The sequence below is a fragment of the Halictus rubicundus genome, unplaced genomic scaffold (assembly GCF_050948215.1).
Source record: "Halictus rubicundus isolate RS-2024b unplaced genomic scaffold, iyHalRubi1_principal scaffold0103, whole genome shotgun sequence".
Taxonomy (NCBI): Eukaryota; Metazoa; Arthropoda; class Insecta; order Hymenoptera; family Halictidae; genus Halictus; species Halictus rubicundus.
In genome coordinates, this window is record NW_027488644.1 from 622,090 (window position 1) to 628,553 (window position 6,464).

The window sequence follows — 6,464 nt, forward strand, 5'->3', positions numbered from 1 at the left end:
GATAGGATAGAGGATAGGATAGGATAGAGGATAGGATAGGATAGAGGATAGGATAGGATAGAGGATAGGATAGGATAGAGGATAGGATAGGATAGAGTACAGGATAGTATATAGGATAAGATAATATAGAGAATAGGATAGGATAGAGGATAGGACAGGATAGAGGATAGGATAGGATAGAGGATACGATAGTATAGAGAATAGAATAGGATAGAGGATAGGATAGGATTGAGGATGGGATAGGACAGAGGATAGGATAGGATAGAGGATAGGATAGGATAGAGGATAGGATAGGATAGAGGATATGATAGGCTAGCATAGAGGATTGGATAGGATTGAGGATAGGATAGGATAGAGGATAGGATAGGATTGAGGATAGCATAGGATTGAGGATAGGATAGGTTAGAGAGTAGGATATGATAGAGGATTGCATAGGATTGAGGATATTATGGGATAGAGGATAGGATAGGATAGGATAGGATAGAGGATAGGATAGGATAGAGGATAGCATAGGATATATGATACTATAGGATGGAGGATACGATATTATAGAGGATAGTATAGGATAGAGGATAGGATAGGATAGAGGGTAGGATAGGACAGAGGATAGGATAGGATAGAGGATAGGATAGGATAGAGGATAGGATAGGATAGAGGATAGGATAGGATAGAGGATATGATAGGCTGGCATAGAGGATTGGATAGGATTGAGGATAGGATAGGATAGAGGATAGGATAGGATTGAGGATAGCATAGGATTGAGGATAGGATAGGTTAGAGAGTAGGATATGATAGAGGATTGCATAGGATTGAGGATATTATGGGATAGAGGATAGGATAGGATAGGATAGGATAGAGGATAGGATAAGATAGAGGTTAGGATAGAATAGAGTACAGGATAGTATAGAGGATAAGATAATATAGAGAGTAGGATAGGATAGAGGATAGGACAGGATAGAGGATAGGATAGGATAGAGGATAGGATAGGATAGAGGATTGGATAGGATAGATGATAGGATAGAGGATTGGATAGGATAGAGGATACGATACGATAGAGGATAGGATAGGATAGAGGGTAGGATAGAGAATTGGATAAGGATAGAGGATACGATACGATAGAGGATAGGATAGGATAGAGGATGGGATAGGACAGAGGATAGGATAGGATAGAGGATAGAATAGGATAGAGGATAGGATAGGATTGAGGATAGAATAGGATAGAGGATAGGATAGGATAGAGGATAGGTTAGGATAGAGGATAGGATAGAGGGTAGGATAGAGAATTGGATAAGGATAGAGAATACGGTACGATAGAGAATATGATAGGAAAGAGGATGGGATAGGACAGAGGATAGGATAGGATAGAGGATAGAATAGGATAGAGGATAGGATAGGATTGAGGATAGGATAGGATAGATGATAGGATAGAGGATTGGATAGGATAGAGGATACGATACGATAGAGGATAGGATAGGATAGAGGGTAGGAAAGAGAATTGGATGGGATGGAGGATACGATACGTTAGAAGAGGGGATAGGATAGAGGATGTAATAGGACAGAGGATAGGATAGGATAGAGGATAGAATAGGATAGAGGAAAGGATAGGATTGAGGATAGGATAGGATAGCGGGTAGGATAGAAAGTTGAATAGGATTGAGGATATTATGGGATAGAGGATAGGATAGGATAGAGGATACGATACGATAGAGGATAGGATAGGATAGAGGATGGGATAGGACAGAGGATAGGATAGGATAGAGCACAGGATAGGATAGAAGATAGGATAGGATAGAGGATATGATAGGCTAGGATAGAGGATAGGATATGATTGAGGATAGGATAGGATAGAGGATAGGATAGGATAAAGGATAGGATAGGATAGAGGATAGGATAGCATAGAGGATAGGATAGGATAGAGGATAGGATAGCATAGAGGATAGGATAGGATAGAGGATAGGATAGGATAGAGGATAGGATAGGATTGGAGATAGGATAGGATAGATGATAGGATAGGATAGAGGATAGGATAGAGGATTGGATAGGATAGAGGATAGGATAGATGATTGGATAGGATTGAGCATATTATGGGATAGAGGATAGGATAGGATAGGATAGGATAGAGGATAGGATAGGATAGAGGATGGGATAGGATAGATGATAGGATAGGATAGAGGATAGGATAGAGGATTGGATAGGATAGAGGATAGGATAGAGGATTGGATAGGATTGAGCATATTATGGGATAGAGGATATGATAGGATTGCGGATAGGATAGGATAGATGATAGGATTGAGGATTGGATAGAATAGAGGATACGATACGACAGAGGATAGGATAGGATAGAGGGTAGGATAGGGTAGAGGATAGGATAAGATAGAGGATAGGTGAGGGTAGAGGATAGGATAAGATACAGGATAGTATAGGATAGAGGATAGGATAGGGTAGAGGATAGGATAAGATAGAGGATAGGATAGGGTAGAGGATAGGATAAGATAGAGGATAGAATAGATGATTGGATAGGATAGAGGATAGGATAGAGCATTGGATAGGATTGAGGATATTATGGGATAGAGGATAGGATAGGATAGGATAGGATAGAGAATAGGATAGGATAGAGGATAGGATAGGATAGAGGATAGGATAGGATAGAGGATAGGATAGGATAGAGGATAGGATACGATATTATACAGGATACGATTTTATAGACGATATTATAGGATAGAGCACCGGATTGGACATGGGATACGATATTATAGAGGATACGATATTATAGAGGATAGGATAGGATAGAGAATATGATATTATAGAGGATAGGATAGGATAGAGGATAGGATAGGATAGAGGATAGGATAGGATTGGAGATAGCATAGGATAGATGATAGGATAGGATAGAGAAGAGGATATGATAGAGGATAACATAGGATAGAGTATAGGATAGGACAGAGGATAGGATAGAATAGAGTGCAGGATAGTATAGAGGATAATATAATATAGAGAATAGGATAGGATAGAGGATAGGACAGGATAGAGTATAGGATAGTGTAGAGGATAGGATAGGATAGAGGATAGGATAGGATAGAGGATACGATATTATACAGGATACGATTTTATAGACGATATTATAGGATAGAGCACCGGATAGGACATGGGATACGATATTATGGAGGATACGATATTATAGACGATAGGATAGGATAAAGAATATGATAGGATAGAGGATAGGATAGGATAGAGGATTGGATAGGATTGAGGATATTATGGGATAGAGGATAGGATAGGATAGGATAGAGGATAGGATAGGATAGAGGATAGGATAAGATAGAGGATAGGATGGGATAGAGGATAGGATAGGATAAAGGATAGGATAGGATAGAGGATAGGATAGCATAGAGGATAGGATAGGATAGAGGATAGGATAGCATAGAGGATAGGATAGGATAGAGGATAGGATAGGATATATGATATTATAGGATGGAGGATACGATAGTATAGAGGATAGTATAGGATAGAGGATAGGATAAGATAGAGGATAGGATAGAATAGAGTACAGGATAGTATAGAGGATAATATAATATAGAGAATAGGATAGGATAGAGGATAGGACAGGATAGAGGATAGGATAGGATAGAGGATAGGATAGGATAGAGGATAGGATAGGATAGAGAATTGAATAGGATAGAGGATACGATACGATAGAGGATAGGATAGGATAGAGAATAGGATAGGATAGAGGATAACATAGGATAGAGGATACGATATTATACAGGATACGATTTTATAGACGATATTATAGGATAGAGCACCGGATAGGACATGGGATACGATATTATAGACTATACGATATTATAGAGGATAGGATAGGATAGAGAATATGATAGGATAGAGGATAGGATAGGATGGAGGATAGGATAGGATTAAGGATACGATAGGATAGATGATAGGATAGGATAGAGGATAGGATAGAGGATTGGATAGGATAGAGGATAGGATAGGATAGAGGATAGGATAGGATAGAGGATAGGATAGGATTCGAGATAGGATAGGATAGATGATAGGATAGGATAGAGGATAGGATAGAGGAGTGGATAGAATAGAGGATAGGAAAGAGGATTGGATAGGATTGAGGATATTATGGGATACAGGATAGGATAGGATAGGATAGGATAGAGGATAGGATAGGATAGAGGATAGGATAGGGTAGAGGATAGGATAAGATAGAGGATAGGATAGGATAGAGGATAGGATAGGATAAAGGATAGGATAGGATTAAGGATATGATAGGATACAGAATAGGATAGGATAGAGGATAGGATAGGATAAAGGATAGGATAGGATTGAGGATAGAATAGGATAGATGATAGGATAGGATAGAGGATAGAATAGGATAGAGGATACGATATTATACAGGATACGATTTTATAGACGATATTATAGGATAGAGCACCGGATAGGACATGGGATACGATATTATAGAGGATACGATATTATAGAGGATAGGATAGGATACAGAATAGGATAGGATAGAGGAGAGGATATGATAGAGGATAGGATAGGATTGGAGATAGGATAGGATAGATGATAGGATAGGATAGAGGATAGGATAGAGGATTGGATAGGATAGAGGATAGGATAGAGGATTGGATAGGATTGAGGATATTATGGGATAGAGGATAGGATAGGATAGGATAGGATATATGATAGGATAGGATAGAGGATAGGATAGGATAGAGGATAGGATAGGATAAAGGATAGGATAGGATTGAGGATAGAATAAGATAGATGATAGGATAGGATAGAGGATAGGATAGGATAGAAGATAGGATAGGATAGATGATAGGTTACAGGATTGGATAGGATAGAGGATACGATACGATAGAGGATAGGATAGGATAGACGATAGGATAGGGGATTGGATAGGATAGAGGATAGGATAGGATTGAGGATAGGTTAGGATAGAGGATAGGATAGAGAATAGAGGATAGGATAGGATTGAGGATAGGATAGGATAGAGGATAGAATAGGATAGAGGATACGATAGGATAGAGCATAGGATAGGGTAGAGGATAGGATAGGATAGATGATAGGATAGAGGATACGATACGATAGAGGATAGGATAGGATTGAGGGTAGGATAGAACATTGAATAGTATTGAGGATATTATGGGATAGAGGATAGGATAGGATAGGATAGGATAGAGGATAGGATAGGATATATGATATTATAGGATGGATGATACGATATCATAGAGGATAGGATAGGGTAGAGGATAGGATAAGATAGAGGATAGGATAGGGTAGAGGATAGGATAAGATAGAGGATAGGATAGAATAGAGTACAGGATAGTATAGAGGATAAGATAATATAGAGAATAGGATAGGATAGAGGATAGGACAGGATAGAGGATAGGATAGGATAGAGGATAGGATAGGATAGAGGATAGGATAGGATAGAAGATAGGATAGGATAGAGGATAGGATAGAGGATTGGATAGGATTGAGGATATTATGGGATAGAGGATAGGATATAATAGGATAGAGGATAGGATAGGATAGAGGATAGGATAGGATAGAGGATAGGATAGGATAGAGGATAGGATAGGATAGAGGATAGGATAGGATAGATGAAAAGATAGAGGATTGGATAGGATAGAGGATACGATACGATAGAGGATAGGATAGGATAGAGGGTAGGATAGAGAATTGAATAGGATTGAGGATATTATGGGATAGAGGATAGGATAGGATAGGATAGGATAGGATAGGATAGAAGATATGATAGGCTAGGATAGAGGATAGGATAGGATTGAGGATAGGATAGGATAGAGGATAGGATAGGATTGAGGATAGCATAGGATTGAGGATAGGATAGGATAGAGGATAGGATACAGGATTGGATAGGATTGAGGATATTATGGGATAGAGGATAGGATAGGATAGGGGATAGGATGGATAGAGGATAGGATAGGATAGAGGATATGATAGGCTAGGATAGAGAATAGGATAGGATTGAGGATAGGATAGGATAGAGGATAGGATAGGATTGAGGATAGGATTGGATACAGGATAGGATAGTATATATGATATTATGGGATGGAGGATACGATATTATAGAGGATAGGATAGGATAGAGGATAGGATAGAGGATAGAGGATAGAGGATACGATATTATGGAGGATAGGATAGGATAGACGATAGGATAAGGGATTGGATAGGATAGAGGATAGGATAGGATAGAGGATATTATAGGTTAGAGGATAGGATAGGATAGAGGACAGGATAGGATAGAGGATAGGATTGGATAGATGGTAGGATAATATAGAGAATAGCATATGATAGAGGATAGGATAGGACAGAGAATAGGATAGGATAGAGGATAGAATAGGATAGGATAGAGGATAGAATAGGATAGAGGATAGGATAGGATAGGATAGAGGATAGGATAGGATAGGATAGAGGATAGGATA